This window comes from Stegodyphus dumicola, chromosome 2, assembly GCF_044657685.1.
Source record: "Stegodyphus dumicola isolate Sdum_Otavi_A_Nest chromosome 2, ASM4465768v1".
NCBI lineage: Eukaryota > Metazoa > Arthropoda > Arachnida > Araneae > Eresidae > Stegodyphus > Stegodyphus dumicola.
This window is the reverse complement of record NC_140769.1, coordinates 56,851,440-56,876,851: the sequence shown is the minus strand read 5'-3', so window position 1 is coordinate 56,876,851 and position 25,412 is coordinate 56,851,440. Positions and strand designations below refer to the sequence as shown.

The 25,412-nt window shown below is 31.9% G+C and overlaps 1 long non-coding RNA gene across 1 annotated transcript; it reads right to left on the bottom strand.

Annotated features, from left to right (window-relative positions):
• Window positions 1-2,667: 2,667 nt before the first annotated feature.
• LOC146998448 (uncharacterized) lies at window positions 2,668-8,298 on the bottom strand. Its single transcript, XR_015039304.1, has 2 exons — window positions 8,131-8,298; window positions 2,668-3,572 (listed from the first exon to the last, which is right to left on the bottom strand). It is a non-coding gene; the product is annotated as an uncharacterized LOC146998448 (long non-coding RNA).
• Between the last annotated feature and the right edge of the window lie 17,114 nt (window positions 8,299-25,412).

Sequence of the window (25,412 nt, the reverse complement as noted above, 5' to 3'; positions counted from 1 at the left end):
GTATTTTTAAATTTAAAATATCAGTTTTAACTCATGAAATTATAAAACCTATGAAATTAATTTTGTAACACTTGCATTCTTTGATTTTATTTCCAAATATCAGTTAATAATAATCAGTAAAATGTCTTTTCTTTCACATGTACTATTGTTCCTTATTTTGGAAAAAAAAAAAAAAAAAAAAAAAAAAAAAGGTCTGAGCGTTTTTGGTTAAGAAAAGATATTCAAAATGTTTTGAAAATGAACTCATATAAGTATTCGAATACTTTGAAGAAAGAGTCAATAAAAAAATAAAATAAATTAATAAAATAATGGGACATTCAATACTCATAATGGTTAGATATCTTTTAGCTAAAGTTACACTTTTCACAGGCATTTATCTATATTTTTTGAGTAACTGTTGTTCCATTCCTTCACAAGAATAGCTTTAAATAGAACTTTTGAAGAAATGTTACTTTACTTATTCTTTTCTCCAACTCACTCAATACATGTTCAATTTGATTTAAGTCTGAAGACTAAATGAAGGAAGAAGTTGTGATAACTTCTGGACAGTTAAAACCACATGTGAACATTTAGGGCTGCATGTTTAGAATCGTTATCCTGATAAAACATGAATGTATTTTGCATTCCAATTTTCTTGCTGATGGTTTCAAATTTTCATAATAGTTATATACTGATCTATATAATTTTCCACTATAAATGATACAAGATTCTAGTAAAATTGGTTGCCCTTGGTATCTAGAATACTTGAGAATTGTGTAGCGACTATTCATTGACTTCTAAAAGTCTAGAGCAACAAGTCCAAAGTAGGGTTTAAATATCCTTTTATTTAACTTGAGACCATTTACAGTTGGCCAATCCTGGGCTTACATGAAGTCTCCACTTGGGCTTTAACTTAAGATAGAAAATAAGAAACTAATGCTAACTAACTAAAAACTAGAAAAAGCTGTACAGAAATAACTAATAGAGTTGGCCCTTAATTAAACCTCACTGGTGAATACAAACAGGCACGTAACAATACGGCTGAACGTAGTAAGATTTAGCTTAAAGCAATGACGTGGCCAGAAAGGAAGACACGCATTACTAAGCTCTTCCACGGAAGTAACTAGAAAGTAGAAGAAAAAAAATTGATGTGGTCATTCCTGAGACTTCTTATTAAATACTGGTTCCACCTCGTTTATATAAAACGGGATTTTGAAAAATCATTTTGGTAGGGAGTTGTAGGTGGGAAACAAGAAAATACAGGAAAGCTGTTTAAAATTAAAAAAAAAAAAAAAAAAAAAAAAAAACCCTACAAAAGTAAATTTCCCATTCCAGGAGCAGCGAGAAATATACAAACCATTTTGCTTCCAACTTCGTGCTTAACAGTATGCAGAACCATATTTAGACTTAATAAGGTCCTAAGCTATTTGAGATACGGGGCCCTTTATAAGTCTGTTATACAGTACAAAATCTGTAATCTGGACTCATCAGGACTTTGGTTATTCCGGATTATAGATCATCAATTTAAATCTGGTATGATGGCATGCAGAAATTATACAATTAAAAATATGAAACCTTAATTTATGGAATAAAGAGCAATTATGATCTAATTCATATCAAAATTTACAAAAAGAATAAGCTTAATATTTATTTGTTTACTTTATTAAACATTTCTTTCAATGTAAGTTGTTTAAGTTGCTTCATTTTTTTGTGCTAATACTTTCTCTATAATTCTATAAACAGACATAACTTCTTGTTCAGATACAAAGTTCCATTGTTTAAGTCCTGTAATTGCTGTGTCGAGAATACCGACTAACTTGTCAATCGAAATTTTTTCATTTTCAATAACGTTCTTTGTTACTTTCTTCGCTATCGGAAGTTGCGCGTGGGTAAACGCTTTACTGGCTTTAAGCGCATGCGTAAGTTTGTGGCTTTGAGGTCGGGATTATGGATCATTCCGGATAATGGACTTTGTACTGTAATATATTTTAATATTATTTATACTATATCTTAATTTTTGGGCCCCCACCCAAGAAAGTGGGGGCTCTCAGCTATAGCTCGTGTAGCTTATACATAAATTCGACCCTGACAGTATGCAGTAAGATTTTAAGCTAAAAAAAATTTAATTAGGAAACATTTCTACAGAACAGCAAGCAGCAGATTGCTTTCAAAGTTATGAAATCTGACATAAAAAAGTGTAATCTATACAATATGTTCAACAAAACAGTAAACTACCTGCAGAAAGTCTGCACTCATAGCATTCTATACAGAGCTTCAAGTAAAATCAGGAAGGCAAAACAAACTAATAGAAATTGATGAAAGCTTTTTTACAAAGCAGGTTGAACACTGATTTTTTGTTAAATAAAGATGCGTCAGGTTTTCAGAGTTCCACAGGAACAACTAACAGAAATTTGGTAGCATCTCCCTAACTTTTACAGTCGATGAGATAATATGTAAGTACTGGAGAATGTTTTAGTGAAGAAATTGAATAGCCACACAATATAATAACTACTACTGAAATATAAATGAATTTTTCTATAAAAAATAAACCTTTATTTATTCCCCGCTTTTTTTAAGCCTCAGGTTCTTAAAATACCATTTGAACTTTACCTACAACCAAGAACTAGCAAGTCTGCTCTAGGAACAGGATTTAAAAATTTAAAAACCTTGCTCCACAGAACATCCCAGCTGGTTTTTTTTTTCTTGAAATAAAATACCAAGTATTTTCCTGTGATAAGAGATAACATATCATCATCACAGTCATTAAAATAACTCTGATTTTTTTTTTCTATTATGTCATTCACATTTAATGATTTGAGCTCAACTTAATTGCAAAACAAATATTAGATACTTTTGCTTCATAAAACAGAACTCTTAGTATCTAAGCCTGAATTTAAACCAAAGTTTTCCTAAAACAACTACACTAATGATTTTAAAAATACTGATAATTCTTATATTGATTTAAGAATGTATAAAATGGAAAATTTATTGAAATACTGAATGCATAATTCACTTCAATACATAATTTATCTTCTTTTAATATGTTACATTATTCCAGAAATTCATATACAGTCAAAAGTCGTTAATCCGGACTCATCGGGACTTCGACGATTCCGGATTATAGATCATCAGTTTAAATCTCGTAAGATGGCATGCAGAAATTCTAAAATTAAAAATATGAAACTGTAATTTATGAAATAAAGAACAATTATGATAATTATTATAAAGGGTATCAAAATTTACAAAAAAAAAAAAAAAAAAAGTTTAATATTTATTTGTTTACTTTATTAAACATTTCTTTCAATGTAAGTTGTTTAGGTTGCTTCGTTTTATGTGATAATACTTTCTCTTTAATTCTATAAACAGACATAATTTCTTGTTCAGTTACAAAGTTCCGCTGTTCAAGTCCCGTTAATTGCTGTGCCGAGAATGCCGACTAACTTGTCAATCGAAATTTTTTCGTTTTCACTAACCTCTCTGTCACATTCTTCATGTCTTTATCCATTTTTTGCAGCAATTCCACTTTTTGTTTGTTGGACATCGAAACATACTTTCGTTTTGTAGATCCTTTGGAAGTTCCAGCATCGGAAATTCTATTTGACATAATCGAAAGTTCAAGTTTACTTTTATAAAATTGCTCTTACAGTCTGCAAAAAATAATAAGCGGTATCCAATTCGAAGATTAAGAAACAACGCAATCATTAACTGAAATAGATAATTAGATAATTTTAGCTTACACCGTCCGTTATACATTAAACGCGCAGGCGAAAACGTATTCTGCACTTGTGCACACGCATATGCGCTGTAGTCAAGGTCTTACGCGCACGCGTAAAACGCCTGTGCGCATGTGCCAACGCGGCTTGTGCGCAGAAAGTTTTTAGCTTTGAGGTGCAGATTATAGATCATTCCGGATTATGGGTGTCCGAATTAACGACTTTTGACTGTATACAGTTTCATTTTTTAAAAATATGTACTATACTTAAGAAAGATCTTTCAAATGATGTTGAATTTTAACGATGGCTGTTTCATTTTTCAGTCAGTTGTACACTTCTATCAGAAGCAAAAATGTTTTATTCACTACATTCCACCCTTTTGTAGTTCTTTGAATACTGTATATATATTAATAAAACAATTTGAAGGACCAAAGTCCATAGCTATCCTATAACAGTTAATATGCATGTATGATACAAGCTCTTGATCATCCAAGGTGACCTTGGTGTATATTACTTTGAATAATCAGTCTATCATATAAAAAAACTGAAATTTATTAATTCTTGAAATTATTCTTAGCATAAAGAATATCAAAATTTTCTCAGCACAGAAGATCACCCACCCTGTGAAATTCCTAAACAAATATGAAGTTAACTGAATAATATTACTACAAACTGAACATAAATTTCAGAAGTTTTTTCCCACCAAAATATACTGAGGAATGGGTACTTGCCATTTTATTTACCATGTTCACATTCTAGGCGCCTAAATAAATGTAATGAATTAATAGAAAAATCAAATTAAAATTCAGTTCAAATTTACATGGACTAGATTATTGAACTATTTGAAACTCAATTCTGTTGTAAAATATATTAACATTTAATTCTTATATTCTCTGGCTAATTCCATTTTTTAAATCTTTATATAAAAATTTAGAAATGACTACAGATTAAGACAACTCTGACCAAATGAAATTTAATAAAATGTAACAAGAAAAAGTACAATTCAAATGAAATAGAATTTAAAAATTTTGAAAATCATTAGAGATTGAGGGAATGGAATTTGCCTAATTTAAGTTTAATTAAATACATTCCATTTATTTCTGAGAAACATTTTCCTTTGTTAAGACTAAAAATTTAAAAAAGGACAGTAGGCAGCAATGAATTATTCTTCAATATAAAAATGTCCTAATTTCCATACTGGCTTTAGTTATCTATTAAATGAAAGTCCACAGGAGACATGCAGATAAATTTCTAAAATTACTACACTCAAAAGTCTTTAATCCGGACTCGTTGGGACTTCCGGATTACAGATCATCAATTTAAATCTGGTAAGATGGCATGCAGAAAACATAAAATTAAAAATTTGAAAACATAATTTATGAAATAAAGAGCAATTATGATCTAAAGGATATCAAAATATACAAAAAAAACTTAATATTTATTTGTTTACTTTATTAAACATTTCTTTCAACGCATGCATGCGTAAAGAATACATTACGCATAGTCGAAATTAGAAAATTGCAATCAGAAAACTATTTGATGTGTATCCGTAATATAATGACGAGAAATTTGATTTAAATCATATCAAAAACGGAGTACATTGAGATGAAATACTACATTTAGCAAGGAATTACAAGCCGAATAAAATAAAAACATCTGCCCTGAATATAATATAGTGCTGACAGATCAACTTCCAGTTCATTGCGCCGTGATGTTCCTCCCCCCGCAGAGCAGTGTAAAATTGATAAACAGATTTTGGAAAGGTTAGAGAAACAAAGGATATGCCTTTATACATTTTTTGCAGCAATTCCACTTTTTGTTTGATGGACATCAAAACATGCTTTCGCTTTGTAGATCCTTTGGCAGCTCCAGAATCGGAAATTCTTTTTGACATAAACTAAAGTTCAAGCTTACTTTTATAAAATTGCTCCAACAGTCCGCAAAAAATAAGCCAGATCCAATTAGAAGATTAAGGAACAACGCAATCTGCAACATTAACTGAATAAGATAATTTTAGCTTAGCTTATACCGTCCGTTATACATTAAACGAGCATGCGCAGAAAGTTTGTAGCTTTGAGGTCCAGATTATAGATCATTCCGGATTATGGACGTCCAGATTAAAGACTTCTGACTGTATTCTTATAATAGAAAAGGGGTGGTCAATGTATGCTGCAGAAAAGCTTCTCGAACAGAAAGGTCATGATAAAGAAAAACTAAGTTATTTTATGAACTTGAGCATACTCTCTATAGCCACACTTGGAAATTTTCATTTTTGGGGGGTTAAAAATCTATTATCACATGTGCCACTAAAATGAAAGGTAAAGTTCAATAGGAAAATTTTTCACAGACAACAGCAAGTTTAACGAATTAATCAAATGAAAGAAACAAATTTAACAAATTAATTTCGTTTCTTATGACTTAAAATTTACACACATGCTCAGACATTCATACCCAGAATTTAAAAAAAAATTTTTTTGTCAATAATGAAATTCTGAATTTAGTTTCAGTATTGCATGATAATCAAAACCAACACTTAAATGTCACTAACATATTTAATGAACTTTTGTCATTATGCAGAATGATACTGGCACAGCTATAACATACTAATTTTTACTTGAAAAAAATGCTCAAATTTTTTTAGTATGATTAGTCTTCATAGTAAAAAAATGCTGGATACATAGCTCAACCACTAAAACTGCTATTGATTGGAAACTTGCCTTTACTAGAAAATCCACGAGCATAGCCTTTATACTTTAATACCATAAATTACATGAAATAAATAAAACTATTAAAAACTAAATTCCATATTTATTCAAATTGGTAGGACCATCTGCTACTACTTTTTTTCATCCTAAAAATAAATAATTATTAAATGATATGCATGGCTGGAAATTTATAAATACAGCAAATGACATACTCTTTAATAAATTCATTTCACATTTTGTTCCAACTGATCGATTTACTAGGAGAAAATTTAAATTATGGACATATCCCATATAATTAGCAGAATTCAGTAGTTAAGGTCAAACATTTCACCAATCTGTTTAAGCATTGAATTTACCAATAATGATACTATAATTAAGGCCTTTTTACGAAAAGTTAACTTCTATGCAATCAAATAAAGCATGTTAATCTGCAAAACAAGGCACAGAAGTCAACCTTGAAATCTGAAAAACAGCAAGACTTCTGGGAGAAAGTAGAGATGCTTTTACGCTGCACGGCAACATTAAAAATATACCGACTTATACAGAAATATTTTAATGCCTTTATTTTTTAAATTGCTTCCAAATGAATTCGTTCTTAATTATATCCAAAAAATTAAAGATTAAAATTGCGATTTAAAAGGTCTACTAGACTTTTCGAGAAATGAAATACTCAGCAGAGAATGCACAGCTTATGTTAATTATAATTCTGAAGAGAAATTCTTGCAATTAGAAAAGCCATTACTTTTCAAATTGAAACCTTTTCCCGACTGCGATATTTTAAGTTTAGAAATGAAAAGGCAGATGTTATTAATGTCTGGATAAAAGGTAGAGAGTTAAAAACTGCAAGCAGAAAGTAAAATTAGCTTCTATAATTAACAAACATTCGAAAGTGAATTGTTGGGCATTAAAATAACACAAACAAGAACTAATTATCATACTTATTCAAAAAAATACAAAGAGGAAATTCTATATAGACTAAATAAAAATAATATTCACAGGAAAAGTGCACAGCAAAAATGGATGAGAAAAATACACATGTATGAATAAATTTTCAAACTGATACATATTCAAAAGAACTGCATGACGAACAGCAACAACGAACTAGCTACACACAGAAATGGCATTTTTCTTGAATCATCAAATTTGGCACATAATCAGATAAAATAAAAATTTCCACACGTAAAAAGCAGACTTTTATCCTAGAATATAATAAAATTCAGCAATTAAGATCAGAAAATCTTTTACCAATCTGTTAGGCCAAGAACTTACCCGCATTAGTTTTAATGAATATTCTTGCATCTCAATCTGTTAAATAAACTGTATTAATATGCAAAACAAGATATTAAATAATACAAACAAGAATTGACATATTTATTCAAAAGAGGCATAAAGAAGAACAATTTTTATGCAAACTAAGTAAAAACGGCACATTTACTTGAAATTTTGTCAAAAATTTACCAGCAAAAACTTGATGAATCTCTACATGAGCTAAAGAAAATACCACATTCAACTTGAAATGAGTTCAGTCAGAAATTTACTAGCACAATAAAAAGAGACATGGAGGGAAAAAAAAAGAAAAAACAAGAATAAAATGGCGCATTTATCTAAAAACACGGTAATAGGCCAGAAATCTACCAGCACATAAAACAGAAAATGAGCATGAAAAAATATACGCATGCAAAAATTACTTTTCATATTTAATAATAAATATAAGATATAAAGCAAACACTTACCAGAGAAATAGAAACCTTGGGTATTTGACGAATAATCTGAAATTTGCCATTGCGCACATCTAAAAACAAACAACTTCAAATTAATCAAGCAAAATGTGTAAATTTGGAAAACAAGGTATTAAAAATTTACGATAGAATTTTAGCATACTTACGGATCAAAAACATACCACTCTTCAACCACAGTTCCAGAAATAAGAATGAGCCAATAACGCCAAATTACTTGGCAAGAAAGTTATTAGTAGATCTTCATGCAACCCAGAGAATCTCGTAACTCCTCCCATTTTTTCCCCCTTTTTTCTCGTGAAGATAACCTGTCAACAACGAATTCCTACATTTGAAACAGCAGAATAGTAGATTTGTTGCCAATCTAGAGAGACTAAGCTTTGCAACAATAAAAATAACGCCTACATTGATTATTGCGAATTAAATCATGCTTAATCCTTTCTGGAATTTTTTCGAGGAAATAAGTATTTAAGATTTACTTCATAATTTTTAATACAGATATTTTGAGTTTTTATATATTTTTGCCTTGTCGCGAAGTGAAAACTGAATTAATTGAATGAGTAGTACTCAATCGTCTGTGAAAAACTATTTCTTTTTCGTTTTGTTTGCTTAATAATATTTCTTTTATACATCGTTCTAGCTTTGTTATAGTATTTGAATAGAACATGTGGCAACGATTAGATAATTCTTTAAATGATATAAATTTTGTGCATTCTGAGTTATAATGTGAACGAAATATAATACTGTTAAGTAAACCTAGCGCCAGACTGTCGCTATGGTAAACAAAGTGAATTTTAAAGAATGCATTTGTTCTATTGTGGTTTATGCGCTGTCGGCGAAGTAGGTTTAATTTAATCTAATAAGTTAAATGAAATGCAAGAAAAAATGCGTATAATTTAATATTCCATACAAGGAAGTCATGTGGTGTACACATCAGATTTTTTTTTTTTTTTTTTTTTTTTTTTTTTTTTTTTCAATATACAAAGGCAGTCATTATATTTGTAATTATTTTGAAGAGAAAAAAGTAAGTTATTATATACGTAAAATATTTATTAGATTTGTTCCACTCTTTTTACTTCCTTGTACGAAGTAAAAAGGAAGTATTGTAATCGCGAAAAGTTTCAGGCAGCATATTTCAACGAAAATATCCATTTTGACCGCTATCGAATGCAATTTAACGATGTTTTTGCGTGATATCTGTAGGTAAGGACAGAATAAAATACTCTTTTCCTCCAAAAAAATTATAAAATGCTTTAAAATTAATTCTGAAGAGAATTTTTCGTGGCATCTGTACGTATCTCGCATAATTCAAAAACGAGTAGCCTCAGAAAGTTGAAATTTTGTATATAGGACTGCTATAACATGTAGATGTGCTTCTCGTATTTTGGTTGCAATCGGCCGCACCAAACTTATATAAATATATTTATATATATATCCACTTTATTACCCAGCTCAGTGATCTCAGTTTCTTTACTCTTATATGTTTGTAAATTGTACATTTTTTGCTTTAAAAATGATTGAATTATGTTGTTTTCATCTTCCGGTTAAATTTTTATGCCTTTAGTAAATCTGTATGCAATATTTTTAAAATTATCAACAATTTTAAAGTTGTCTAAGTGCCGCTAAGCCTTTTTTTTTATGGCGGCCATTGATGTTTACATTTGAAACAGGAGACTAGTGGATTTGTTGCCAATCTAGAGAAGCTTAGCTTCGCAACAACAAAGATAACGCATTCATTTATTATTGCCAATTAGATCATGCTTAATTCTTTCTGGAATTTTTTCGAGGAAATAAGTGTTTAAGATTTACTTCGTAATTTTTAATATAGATATTTTGAGTTTTTATTTTTTGCCTTCTCGCGAAATGAGAACTGAATTAATTAAATGAGAAATACTCAATCGTCTGTGAAAAACTGTTTATTTTTTGTTTTGTTTGCTTATTTCTTTTAGCTTTATTGTAGTATTTGAATAGAACATGTGGCAACGATTAGATAATTCTATTCTTTAAATGATATAAATTTTGTGCATTATGAGTTATAATATGAACGAAATATATAAGTTAACTCTTATATAATTATTAATACTGTTAAGTGAATCTAGCGCCAGAGTGTTGCTATGATAAACAAATACTAGAGTGAATTTTAAAGAATGCATTTATTCTATTGTGGTTTGTGCGCTGTCGGCAAAGTAGATTTAATTCAATCCAATAAGTTTAAATGAAATGCAAGAAAAAATGCGTATAATTTAATATTCCGTAAAAGGAAGTCATGTGGTGTACACATCAGATTTTTTAAGTACAGTATTACTTATGGTAATTAAAGAGGAATTAATTTACTTATGGTAATTTCAGTGGATACCATCCCATGTGGATCTTTATGGCAACAAAATGGCATGCAAACTAGCCTTTTAACTGCCTCCTCTTCTGAGGACCGTTCATAGCAGTGGTGCAGTGGCTAAAAGCACACGGGTGGCGAAAATAAGGGGCGGCAGGACTCTTACGATACCATGACCAAATATTTTAAATTCATTAATTTCATTGTAAGTACTTATTGAATATGAAATAAAAATGTTATTAATCATTGAGCTTTTTTTTTTTTATTTGGAGGCAGCAATCCTAGGAAAATATGCAGGCAGCCAAAGGCCTAGGAACGGCCCTGCCTCTTCCACCCTTCCTTATCTGGAATTGTATTCTCTGAAAATATCACAAATCATGGTGCAGTTAGTGCCCCTTCCCACCCATCTCTGGTACCTGGGCAGCAAGCCTGGCTGAACTCTAACCTTTGTGTGTGACAGGACTTCCCGAACTGCACTCTAAAGTATTGCCAGCAGTCATATTATGAAAATTTTTGCTGCATGCACCAAGTGCCGGGTCTTTTTGACATTATCTAAAAAAAAAAGACAGTTCTATATCTCCTGTCCTACTGAGCTGATTGACGAAATGTAACTTGCGTTTTTCATGTCTCGAAAGCGCGACTTAGGATATAGATTTAGGTTTATACATTAGCAATGTTCTAATATACTAGGTTCTTATTCAGTAGTGTTTAAATATAGGTATTTTGACACAAAATCGGACTTTTTCTGAAATGATATGGCAATTTTTTTTCCATGTTTCGATTCTACGACTCAAATTATACTAAACTGCCAAGTTTTGTAAAAATCGCACGTGTAATTTTTAAAAAAATAGCTCTCAAAATGTTAACTCCTCCTTGTTAATTGAATTTGATATACATATATTTATTAATATCCCTTTTTTTATTAAACTTATTTGATTCTTCGTTTCACATTTCAAAATTTAGGTTCATTCCAAAAATAATTCACCCATTTTTTGTGATTTAATTTAATTTGTATTTTTTAATTCTCGAAAATATTTTTGTATTATAGCCGATAAAATTTTTAACCTCATCTCTATGATGTGGTTAAAAATTTTAAAAGTAGATGTATTTCTAGGTTCATCTGCAAAAAATTAGAGTTTCTTATTCAAAATTTCTGAAGATATACGTGATTTTATATATTGGCGCGTTTAGAAATTTGGCATATGTGATGAAAGCGATAATAACATAAAATATGGTTTAGGCACTTCGTTAAAATGATTTGAAAGTAAGAACGAAGTGACTATTTTTCCATAATGTAAAAAGGGAAAGGAAATTAGGCTGCCATGTATTAAGAAGTTCGCCAAGTGAATTATTCTTGGCGAAAACTGAAAAAAATTGCGCCAAGATAAATTTTTGAATTTCTCCGTAAATTTCACACCAGATTTTACAAACTTTAAGGCATAATTTGCGTCTTAGAATCGAAATATGGAAAAAAAATTAGTATGTCATTCTAACCTCCTTGGAACTGTCCCCGTCTTTTTTTCTTGCACAGTGTGCCTAATTGCGAAAATGCAACAATTGTATTCGAATTAATTTTTGTCATTTTTACAAATTATTGGAAATTTTATTTTTCTTTGTTTTATTTTATAAATTAACATTATGTTACAATTTTAAACAAAACTGCATGACCCTATTTTTAAATAATAGGAGAAAAGAAACATGTTATCTCAAATGCATTCTATTCTACGTCTGTTTTACATGTGACACAGCAAATTCCAGGCAGTTTTCTCCTTTGGAGCATGTCTTTCATGTTGGTAATAATGCAGTGCCTTCTCAATTCTGACAGTGTTGAGGAAAGTGAAGGGGCATAAATATTGTCCTTGATGAAACCCCACAGAAAGAGTCCACATACTGTGGGACACAGTAAGCAAAGTGACTATTTGCAGAAGCTATCTGTGGGCCCCAAAGCCGGTTAATCCATAAAATAGGCATCACTGATGTAATCCCAAACTTCCTGATGTCAATTTTGTGGAGGCCGTGTTGTTAGAAAATAAAACCATGTTCCCATCTATGAGTTATAGCCAGTTTTCCAGAATATTCAGGTATACTGCGAAAAAAAAAGGACAGTTCTATGTCTCCAGTTCTACTGGGCCGATTGACGAAATTCAAATTGCGTTATTCATGTCTCGAAAAAGCGACTTAGCTTATGTACGCTCGAGTTTACATATAGCATTGTGTCTAGTATAGGTATTTTGACGTTTTCTGAAATGACATGCCAATTGTGTTCAATCTTTGATTCTATGACTCAAATTATGCCAAGTTTTGTAAAAATCGCACAAGTACTTTTTGAAAAATTAACTGCCCAAAATTTAGCTCCTCAATGTTAACTGAATTTGATATATATTGTTGCATGCGTACGGGTTCGTAATAGACTGAATGTGTCGCGCCACTATCGAACTCCATGAGAGGTAAGTTTCTCTGTTACGGAATGGCAACGAGAGAGATTGTTGTTCTAAAGATGGATGATTGAACTGCGTTGTAACGATCATTTTTGAGGATGTTGCGTACTGTAAAATGAACTTATTACACTGTGCTAAATAGTATTAAAATGCTATATATTAAAAGATCTTTCATCTGATCTAAATTTTAACAAACCGCTCATTATTTTCTCTTAAACTCACAATGTTCACGACATTTCTGGCGCCCCCGGGTGGGCGTGTTTGTTGGAAACATGTTGGATGAAAGAATAGATAGGGTAAGTTGATTACCTTATACTTCCGTTTTGAAGTTATTGATTATTGTTTTACTGAAGTTTAAAATACTTTTCTTGCCTAATTTTTATCTGAATATTTTAAACTTTTATGACAAAATGGAAGTGATGAAAAGAAACAAAACTGAGCAACGTTCAGCTTTTACTAAAGCATATAAAAGACTAGATGAACTTTTAAATGATGATAATGTTGATTATGAAGAAGCAGAAATGTGTTTTTATTTGTTCAAGAAAAAGGCAGAAACATTAGAATTGACGCACAGTGCTTATTTAGATACTATAACTGATGATAAAGAATTCGAAACAGAATTTGAAATAACAGAGGACTATCGAGAGAAGGCTGTTAGGATACAGTTAAAATCGGAACGATTTCTAGATAATATTAAGAGTAAATTAAACGAAATCCAAAATACATCGTCAGAGAGTAGTCAGAAATTAGTTACTGATGAAAATACATGTAAAACTTTGTGCCAACGCCTACCGAAAGTAGAACTTTATAAGTTCGCGGGTGATTTAAAAAATTGGCTTACGTTTTGGAATCAGTTTAAAAACATACATGAAAATAATAATTTAACGAATGCAGACAAATTCCATTATTTGATACAGTCAACAAAAATTAAATCAGAAGCTAGCGATATTGTAGAATCTTTTCCGGTAACGAACGAAAATTATCCTTTGGCTATAGAAAGCCTTACTGAGAGATATGGCCGTAAAGAACTTTTAATTGATTTTTATGTTCGAGAGTTAATAAAACTTGTTTTGGATAACGCAGCGAAAAGGAAGCAGGATTCTGTGAGTAGTTTGTATAACAAACTTTCAACACAACTTAGAGCCCTGAGCAGTCTTGGTGTAACGACTGATCAGTGTAGAACAATTTTTTATCCTCTTGTGGAAAGTGCTATTCCTATTCACGTATTGCGATCGTTTGAAAGACAACGAAAAATTACTGAATCTGAACGAAACATTTCGAGTCTTGATGCAATAATTGAATTTCTGAAAAGCGAAGTTCAGTCAGAAGAAAAAATAAAATTAAGCAGAGCGGATATTTTTTCGAAGTCTGATCGTAAGCACTTGGCAACTAGCCAAAATATTCCTTCCGCGTCGGATTTGATGAATCATGAAGCAATACCTTCTTGTTCGTTTTGTTTAAAAGATCATGAAACGCGTAATTGTAAAAAGGCGTTTTATATTCCGTTAGATGAAAAAATGTCTGCGATAAAAAAGAAAGGTTTATGCAGAATATGCTTGGTTAAAGGTCACCTCAGTAACCAGTGTCGATCAAGTGTTAAGTGTCAGATTTGTTCAAAAAGGCATTTGAAATTTTTTTGTCCTAGTCTTCAATGTAACAAGTCTAGTGAAATGCATAACCAGGAAAATGATGAGAAAAAAGAGAAAACAATCGATTCTTTGCATTCACGTGCTACGAATGAAGTTTTCCTTCAGACCCTAGTTGTGAACATAGAGGGTAAGAATAAAAGGCGTAAAGTTAGATTAATGATTGATACGGGTAGCTCAAAAAGTTGTTTTAAAGTCTACTGCAGAAGAAATGGGTTTTGACTTGCAATTGGAGGAAGAATTTAGTCACTCTTTATTTGGTGGAAAGAAAACTGAAATTTATAAACATCAATGTTACAAGATTTATTTGAGTAGCCTTGATGGTAAATATTCGTGTAAATTAGATGCTGTAGACCATGATGTTATTTGTAATGATATTTCAAGCATAAGATACGGTTTTTGGATTCGCGAATTAGGAAATAAGGGAATACGCTTAACCGATACCCAAGGGAATCCAGGCCCTATTGAAATACTGTTAGGGGCAGATGTTGCAGGGAAGTTATTTACTGGCAAACGAGAAGAACTAAGAACAGGTTTAGTGGCTATAGAAACAAAATTGGGTTGGACTTTGATGGGTAAAGTACCTCAATCCGAACATCAGCACAATGTAAATATGACTATAGTTTCTATGTTATCTCAAGAAGACCTGCCTATTTCATCGTTGTGGGACTTAGAATTATTGGGTATCCGAGATCCTGTTGAACAAAAAACTAAAGAAGAGTCAAGAAGAGCTATTATGGTTCATTTCCAAGAAACAGTTCGTCAATTAGAAAATGGTAGATACGAGGTTGATATGCCTTGGAAGATTGAGCATGCAGTCTTACCTGGCAATTATGACCTATCTTTGAAAAGACTCGAATCTACTACGAAGAAGTTGGAAAAAATCGGATATCGTGAAAGGTATCATGAAGTCTTTAATGAATGGCTGCAGGAAGGAGTGATTGAAGAAGTTCCCCAAAAGGAGTTGTCTTTACCCGTTGTTCATTACTTCCCACATCGTCCAGTCATTAAGGAAACGTCCTCACTATCTTCCATGAAAATTAGACCCGTTTTTGATGCTTCGGCAAAGCTTTCTAATCAGCCATCTCTAAATGATTGCTTAGAGACTGGAATTAATTTGATTGAAACTATTCCGTCTATTCTAGCAAGATTTCGCTTACATGAAATTGGTGTGATTTCAGACATCAGACGAGCTTTTTTACAGATATCTCTAAATGAAAGAGATCGAGATTTTTTACGATTTCTTTGGTATGGTGATGATGGTAGAGTGAAGACATTTCGTCACACCCGTGTGGTATTTGGCATTACTTGTAGTCCATTTTTGCTGATGGCGGTTATTGACCATCATTTATCCAAAGAAACGTGGAAAGAAAAATATTCTGAAGAATTTCTTAAAAAATTACAAGATAGTTTTTATGTCGATAATTGCGTAACTAGTGTACAAAATAATGACGAACTAGAAATATTCATAGAATCTGCAACTAATGTAATGAAAGAAGGAATGTTTGATCTCAGAGGATGGGAAAGTTCTGGCATTCCTGCATTTTCAGAAAGTAAAACATCACCGGTATTAGGACTGGTTTGGGACAAAGATTTAGATACCTTAGAAATAGACACCGAATTTTTGAAATTTGATGAAAGAGAAAAAGTAACTAAAAGGAAAATGCTTTCACTAGTTAGTCGAGTATTTGATCCCATAGGTTTCCTTGCACCTGTTATGATTCAGCCTAAGATTTTGCTGCAGGCCGCTTGGAAGAGCAAAGAATCATGGGATGATGAAGTGAATGATGAAATAAAGAAGAATTTTTTCAAATGGGGAAAACAACTGAAATACCTCAAAAATATAAAAATTCCAAGATGGTTAGGTGTGATGAAGGAATCCAATTTAAGTATCCATACTTTTGTCGATGCCAGCAAGACAGCTTATGCGGCATGCATTTTCTTAAGAAGTGAATCCAGTATGGGTTCAGTGACTGTTCAATTACTTCAAGTCAAATCACGAATAACTCCAACGAAGACTATTACTATACCACGACTTGAACTAATGGCTGCTACCATAGGTGCTAGGCTGTTTAGTTCTGTGAAGCAAGCTCTAAAACTTCCCAACATCAAGACTTACTTTTGGACAGATTCTTCCACAGTTCTTGTGTGGATAACTCGTCGAGAACAGTGGTCGGTATTCGTTACAAACAGAATAAGTGAAATTAGAAAATTGACAATTTCGGAAGATTGGTTCCATATTTCAACTGACCAGAATCCAGCAGACATTTTGCCAAGAGGTTGTGGACCTAGGCAACTTCAGAAACGCAAGTGGTGGCAAGGGCCAGCTTGGTTGAAGAATCCGAAGGAGCAGTGGCCAAAGTCAGCTGTAAATATTAACGAAAAAGAAGTAGAGATAGAGAAACGAAAGTCAGTCATCTCTGCTAGTAACACAGAACTAGAGTCAATTTCATTACAGTTAGCCAGAAGATTCTCTAGATTTTCAAAGATGATTAGGGTTATGGCTTGGATACTGCGTTTTCAACCAAAGGCCAAGGACTTAAGAAAATGTAAGGAACTTCAAAATGAAGAATTGTTAAATGCACAAAGGACTATTTTCCGTGTAATACAAAAGGAATGTTACTCTAATGAAGAAACACGAAAAAATTTGAAAGGTCTAATATTTGAAGATGAAGAAGGAATTTTACAACTGAAGTCCAGATTGATAAATGAGGAAGAATCGAAAGATTTTATTTCTCCAATAATTCTACCATCGAAACACCTGGCAATGAGAAGATTTATAGCCCAAGAACATATTGCTAACAAGCATGCTGGAACATTAACTCTACTGACTATTTTACGGGAAAGATTTTGGATAGTGAAAGGGAAAAGAACTGTCCGGAGTGTTATCAAAGAATGCTTAACATGTACAAGGCAAAAGGTAAAACATCTTGAGGTACCTTTTCCGCCTCTTCCAAACAACCGAACAGAAGTAGAAGCAGTTTTTCAAGTATCAGGTGTAGATATAGCTGGACCTCTGTTGACTAAATCTAAACAAAAGGTGTGGATAGTATTTTTTACTTGCGCCGTATTTAGAGCTGTCCATCTTGAGCTAATATTTTCACTGAGTACCAATGACTTCATCCAAGCTATGCGTAGGTTTATAGCCAGAAGAGGACGAATTTCTGTGATGTATTCAGACAATGGTACTAATTTTACAGGACTAAATAATGCTCTGAAACAATTAGATTGGACTACAATTGAAAGTGAATTTAGATTCAACGAAATGCGTTGGAAGTTTAACCCACCCTCCTCTTCATGGTGGGGAGGCTTCTGGGAACGCTTGATTGGGATTTTGAAAGATCTTTTGAGAAAAAATCTTGGACGCTTCTGTTTGTCTTACGAGGAATTGCAGACTCTCGTCTGTGAAAGCGAATCTATCATGAACAGCAGACCGTTAACTTACCTATCCGAGGAACAAGATCTGAAGACCTTGACCCCCTCAATGTTTCTTCAGGACATTCCATTAAATGATGTTCCTGATTTGGATCAAATTGAAAAGACTAATATTGTTTTGAGATGGAGACATATTCAAAAGGTTCGTGAAAATCTAAAACGAAGGTTTAAAAGGGAGTATCTGGGTTTCCTTCGTTCTTCAGTTAACAAAAGAGAAGATAAAATAAATGTAGGTGACATAGTGTTAATTGGTACAGATGATAAAAAAAGGCTCCATTGGCTGCTAAGGAGAGTACTGGAACTCTTTCCAGGAAAAGATGGAATCATCAGACTTGTGAAACTGCGAACTGAAAAGGGAAACATATTAAGACCAATCCAACGACTGTATCCTTTGGAATTGACCCCAAATTACGAGCAAGTCGTATCGGAACCTCAGAAGGTTCCGGAAGTGGTAGCTGAAAATCCTGAGCTTAATACTGACTCTAATGAAACTGTTCGCGTGTCTCGCTCAGGACGAAAAATAAAAACAGTTAAAAGACTGGATTTATAAACTTCTAAACAAACTTTTGAACTTTCTGTGTTTGAACTCTAAAATATTGATTTCAATTTGCATTCTAATATTTTGAAATATTTCTATTATTATTATGCACGTTATTGTTATCTCAAAATTGTATGTATGTATTATCATTATTTTACTGTTTTGAGTTTGTATCTCCAAACTCAAGGTGGGGAGAATGTCGCGCCACTATCGAACTCCATGAGAGGTAAGTTTCTCTGTTACTGAATGGCAACGAGAGAGATTGTTGTTCTAAAGATGGATGATTGAACTGCGTTGTAACGATCATTTTTGAGGATGTTGCGTACTGTAAAATGAACTTATTACACTGTGCTAAATAGTATTAAAATGCTATATATTAAAAGATCTTTCATCTGATCTAAATTTTAACAAACCGCTCATTATTTTCTCTTAAACTCACAATGTTCACGACAGAATGCAAAGTCTGATGAAAAGTTAATAAAATGTATTCTAATCACAAGAAATAAAACAAATGCTGAAAATTTTCCTCACAGATAGTCGTACAATATCACACAGTAGTTATTAAACTACTAAAAACGTTAAATAGAACACTATTCAAAGCGCAGAGAAAGCTAATCCGATCTCAAAATTACAGCAGCTAAAATCACAACAACTTAGTAAACAACTGAACTGAGAAGTTTCTGTCCGGCTTTTTAATCAGTCACGAGAAGCTTCTGGTATTTTCTCCAGGTTTCTGGAAACCAGAAACAATTACGAGATATGTGTTTATTAAATGCGTGTGCTCCTGTATTTTTACTTTTTCGGCGTAGCTTTCACTTAAAACTCGTCACGCATTGCATGGGCGAAATAAAACAATTTTATTTGCAATTCTACTAAAAAAAATAGCAACCTAAATATGAAAACCGTAACACTGTCCCCTTCCCAAGGATAGCACACGCCAGGCGGCGTATTTCCAAACCCAAACCTTTTCGAATTTTTGACGTCACGGAAATATCGACTAGTTTCACCTGGCAAACAGAAACACTGTATCCACCAAAATATAAATCGTCTACGTAAAGTGATGAATTTAACATTTCAAATGACTTCGGTTTACTTTTCTTATATTTTTTATATGATGCGTTATCATAGCACTCAAAATGAAAGGGGAACTTTTACATCCAAAGGGTAGTCTTTTCATTCTCATAAATTTATATTCTTCACCAGGGTTATCGGAACACCAAAGAAATTTTAAGAATTATCTATCTCTTTCAGAAATTTTTATCATTAAGAAAGCCTCCTCTATATCACCATTAAACACTATTTTATAATTACGAAATTTTAGAATCACATCAAGACTATTTGGGTTTAAATTTTGGCCAATTTCCAAACAATCGTTTAAAGAAAGATTATCTTTAGATTTTGAACTACAGTTAAAGACTATACGAACTTTGGTTGTTTCTTTATCTTCTCTAGCAACTGCTCTATGAGGCATAAAATACTCATGCTCATCTCTCTCATATTCCTCAATAACTCTTTTGTTTAACTCCATTTTGTTTGTCCAGAAACAATTTCACACTTTTTTGCATTACTCTCCGAAGAAAAACATTTAAAACAAAGGTTATTTTGCTTAATAATTTCAAAACGCTCATTTACTGAAAGCCTTTTAAAATTAGGACAATTTTGTATCGAGTGGTTTAGACTAGTTTGTAGAGACATTAGGTTTATTTGGAGGCAGATCAGATGAAAAATTAGCAACCACCTTCACCGGGAATCGAACCACGGCCCTCTGGATACCGGCCCAGGGTGCAGAACCACTACACCCCGAAGCGCGCTCGGAAAACTGGAGAAATACCTTATATACTCCCCCTATCAAAGGGCGACTGGGGTTTTTAAGGTACCCAGTCGCCAAATCCTGGGTGTGAAGAGTCATCCATCAATCACCCTTTTAGTTCGGGTGCCACTGTAGAGACATTAGGTTTATTTGGAGGCAGACCAGATGAAAAATTAGCAACCGCCTTCACCGGGAATCGAACCACTGACCTCTGAATACTGGCCCAGCGTGCAGAACCACTACACCACGAAAGCACGCTAGGAAAACTGGAGAAATATCTTATAAGTTTTACACAAAATACATATTTAAACATTTGCTCCAGATACATTTAGATATATTTTTGTAATTATAATTCCGAAGTTTATTAACATTATTTCCATCGCCTCTTTTATTATCGTTACCTGTAAATGATTTTGCCAAAAGGGGTTCTGGTTTCTGTTTACCTTGTGATGACAAAAAATATCGCATTCACGACCTAAAGTTTGGGGTTCGAACAATGCCTCTCCCTGTTTAACTGCTATATGGGTCTTTAATTCGCGATCAAGTTCACTGAATATTTTATCCGAAACCATAGGATCACATAACGATTTAAAATCTTTTACATTTCTCAACTGACAATAATATTCAAAATTTGCACTTAAATTTTATGCAAAGTGTACAAAATTCTCAGATGACAATTTTTGCGTAGAACGAAAATGATTTAAACACTCTTGAGGAGTTAGCTGAAATTCCTTTAAAATTGTGGACTTATCGTAAGTATTAATTTAGTAGTTTATCGTAATTATTAATATCTTCTTCCTTCACATATACCATTAAATTAGTGACCTTCTCTCCCAAAATATTTAATAGGATTTCTACTTTTAAGTCTTCGGGTACTTGTTTTGTCCTAAAAGCCCTTTCAATTGACTGGAAAAGGAGATTAAAGGATTCTGCTTTAGTAGGTACAGAAATTGTTAATATTTTTACACTTTTAATTAAATTTTCCATATTTCGATTTGAGGTGTCCGTCTCAACATTTGGATTTTGTAGCAAGTCTTCACTTTTGTTAACTAAAGCTAATTCCGCCTCTAACTGAGAAAGTTTTATTTTCTCTAACTCTAATCTAATTTCGTATTCCGATTTTTGTTTTTCAATTTGTATTTTCTCTAATCTAATTTCGTTTTCTGATTTTTGTTTCTCAATTTGTATTTTCTTTTCCTCTAGAATATTATCAATAACATTTTGCACAAATTCAGAATCATTTGCATAAACTTCTAAACTTTCTACTTTAAAGTTTTCAAAGTAACAATTTTCGCCCCGCTCGTAATTACCAATCCCAACTACTCCGCCACGAGCGTCAACTCGTCTTTTTTTAATGACTTAAGCGACTTTAGACTCATCTTAATTCAAAGAAAAATACAACAACCCTGAATTAACAACTAGAACACAATAAGCACAAAAACGAACACAACGAACATACACACAGAGATCATATTTTATTATCGAGTGTCAAGATGTAGAAACATCTTTTTACTCGACTTCTGATAAGAATCTGGAAGGAGTAGGAAAAGGAGTAGTGTGGTAGGAGGTACAAAACAAACAAACTCAACACAGACACTATTAACTCAAATTATCAAGTAGGAACACCTCAATACACAACAATAATAAACAGAATTTAACACTAAACATTATTACAACAAATCGAAATAACTACTCACCATAATCTACACAAGGGAACCATCATCTTCACTGTTGATTTCCGCGCAACACATATTCCCATATCACCACATTATTTTTTCTCACAAAATTTTTTGATGCACATTATTACTACCACATTTTCACTTTACTCCACTTCCTGACACCAAAAATGTTATGTTCACCTCTTTGTGGAATGGGCTGAAAATCAAAACTCTACACAATAAATATCATAAATATTTTACTTTTTCTCCAACGTACAAACTGGAAACACCACTCACTTATATCTTTAGAACACAATTATACAATAAAAAATATCGCGTGTTGCCACATCTCTGAAACACAATCACAAAAAACTTCATTCATTTAAAAGAAGAAATAAATTATTTTTAGCTTTTTACGAATAGCAGGAGCGCGCTCTTTCGGCGAGCAATGGATGGCATAACAGCCGATAAACAAGGGGCACCCAATTGTAAACTTTTACCCATTTTAATGTTTCTTTTAGTGTATATATTTCAAAATTATTAAAATAACTTGCACGGTTGTTTAATTGCTTAAAACAGCAATAAAGTTTATCTATAAATATATACAAGGAACTTCATAATTATTAAAATACTTCATCGCTTTGGTGAAAAACTGAAATTTATTAAATTACCTAACTTTATAACATTAAAAATCTTCGTAGCTGTAGTATTATGTTCTGTTTGAGAAAAGCTTAACTACTTTATTCATTTGTTATACGATAAAATATTTTCTGATTTATTTAGCGTAATTCTCAGGATTTTTAAATGTGTTAAGAATTTCCATACATGTTTGTGCAGTGTGTTTGCATGTTTGTGTAATGAACTTTGATTTTCATGAAAGAAAAAGAAATGCAGTCTCCGAATAAGTACTTTTTTCCAGTTCCTTTGTTTAGCTGTAAATTAACTTCAAGTATGTGTCTGTGAACTTTTGACGATGTAAATACTGAAACAAATACTGTAAATACTGATGTAAATGGAGTAAAAACTCAACTAAAAATATCCAGAAAGCACTTGAAATTTTGGATAGTCTAGCATATAAAAACGAATTACTGTAGGAAAGTAAGTGAATGGAAGAATAAACGGGGAAACAGTATCATCCACTGCTTGGCGCATTTTTAAGAATTGCACATACTCGGTATCCATGTACACATCGACCTATTTTCACGTAAAAAAAAATCTCAGAATTGCACAAATATGGCATTGCACACTCCCTTGACTTTATCCATGTACACATCGATCTAAAAGAAAATTAACAAAAATCCAATTCTTCTTACTCTTGTAGAAAAGTGGGCGATTCTGCACTTTACTGGAATAAACTTCTAGTCTAAAATCATAAAAACAGTTCATCTTATTTGTATCAACTTGACTCTCAAAAGCCAATCTATAGTATAATGCAAGATTTAAAAAAAAAAAAAAAATGTATGCTGCTGATCTTTGAAATATGATAACGGGTGATTTTTGCAGTGGTTGTTATATGGATTAAGACTGCAAGTTGAGACTTTAAATGTGAACAATAGTAATCTGAAAATTTGAAGTAGTAAATTTATATCCAACAATCTCTGCCAAATAACTTCCATGTTTTAAGTAATTAAAATATATATTTTTAACCACTTGTTATTAATTTTATAAAGTACATTCTATAATTCAAATTTTATTTACTTTCATTTATTTATTTTTTTTTCATTATAAATTTCATACTACTTTTAAGATTTCATAGTTGCTATATAAGCGAACATAACAGGATATTTTTTATTCTGGCTTCCTTTACAATTTATTTAGTTATTTTGTACATACATGTATATTTTATGTAGCATTATGTTGCTAAAAATTGATCAGTAAATATATAAAGAAAGAAATTTAGAACCAATTTTTCGTAACGCCTAAAAGTTGGCAGTAAATACAAAATTCTGTCTTTACTATACAACTTGATGAAACTGCCAACATTACTAAAATCTCTCAATTCATTGTTTATCTGAGATATGTTTTTGAAGATGACACAGTAGAATATTTTTTATGTTGTAATATTTGGTAAGGAAAAGCAACTGGAGACTCTCCAGTTGCTTTTCCAGTTCTCTCCAGTGGAGAGAAAATATTTGAAATTATTAACGGATATTTTGAAAAGAATAATCTTACCCAGACACACTGTGTCGTAGTTTGTACTGATGAAGTAACATTAACAGGCAATTATAAAGGATTAAGAGAATTAATAATGAAAATTTCTCCCCATAATATTATTCAACCATTGTATGACACATAGACAACCTCTTCTTGCAAAATACATTGCTGAAGAATTGCACAAGATATTGCAATTATTACTGCAATTAATAACATTAAAAGGCAAGATCCTAAACAGTCGTCTCTTTTAAATGCGCTGTCATGAGATAAGTTCTGTGTATGAGACATTATTACCAAAGTCAGTTGGCTTTCACACAGAAAAATACTGCGACATATTTTTGATTTGAGAAATACAGTTTATATATTTTTGAAAGAAAAGAAATATACATCAGCAAGTTTATTCTTTAATAATCATCGGTTAGGAAAACTCAGTTACACAGTAGACGTTTTCTAAAAACCTAAACATTTTAATACTGAGCACCAATATTGAAGCTTTTAAAACTAAGCTAATATTTTCGCAAGAAAAAATTGACCAGAAACATGTTTTTCAGAATTTACTAAATAAAATAATACCGATTTCTTGTTTAAAACAACATATGATAAAATTGATAGAAAACGTTTTGAAAAATTTCCAAATAAGGGATTAGGTTGGATCCGTGACCCATTTTCCTTTGGTATTTTCAATTCCAATGTATCTCTAAATGAAAAAGAACAATTAATTGATATTTTAAGTGACGGAATACTGTGTGTTAAAATTAAGTCTCTAACTTGCCAGAATTTTAGTTATCTATTGGAAAAGAATATGCCGATTTAAAAGGAATGAAAGTAAAAATTATTACGTTTCTTACATAAAACTGTATAGTAAACCTTTAGCTTATATTTTAAAGTTTCCAAAATGCTTATGTTACATTTCTCTGTTATATAAGCATTGAAAGTGGATTTCTCACTGAAATAGAAATAATTTTGCTATTGAATTAATATGGAGAATTTTTTTAATTGAAATACTTTTTCTGTGTGCTATTTAGTTGCATCTATTACAAACTATAAAACATTCTCAATTCGCTGTCATACTGATCTACGATGAACTACAGTAGTGAGTTTTTATTACATTATTTTGACAAATATAGTTTTTAAGCAAACAAAAAATTTTCAACGGAGATAATTATTTGTTAAATATGAATGTGTTTTCAAAGCGAAAATAAATAATAAGTGATAAAAAGAAAATTCAGTTAGAACATTCACATCTCTAACAAAGTAATTTGCTTTGA